The sequence below is a fragment of the Cibotium barometz genome, chromosome 26 (genome assembly GCF_041138505.1).
Source record: "Cibotium barometz isolate CiBa-2024 chromosome 26, ASM4113850v1, whole genome shotgun sequence".
Taxonomy (NCBI): Eukaryota; Viridiplantae; Streptophyta; class Polypodiopsida; order Cyatheales; family Cibotiaceae; genus Cibotium; species Cibotium barometz.
This window is the reverse complement of record NC_141071.1, coordinates 24,159,870-24,160,250: the sequence shown is the minus strand read 5'-3', so window position 1 is coordinate 24,160,250 and position 381 is coordinate 24,159,870.

Below are 381 nucleotides of genomic sequence, written 5' to 3'. Positions count from 1 at the left end.
TGGTTCCATTGTAGTTGACTTTGAGTGCTAAAAGTTTAGGTGCCTAAATTAACTACAGTGCTATCAGCTTGCAGGAAAGCTGTGGTTGGGTTAAGGCCACCACACTTCAAATTAGTTTGCTTGTTGGAACAACTAAGAAATGTAAAAAAGAAGTAAAGCCTTCTTTCTGAATTCTTTCACTGGTTTCCTTTATTAGTGTGTTTTGAGAACAAGCTGAAATAGATTTACGGGTTCTACTGCATATTCAACTGAATAAAAAAGATGACCAATCTGTTTCAAGTGCTAGGCTTCATTATTGATGTGCCTGCTTATCATCTGTGGAGAAACGTAGAAACTCTGCATGTTGACTAGTTTATCTTGCTGGTGAATGGATAACGACTT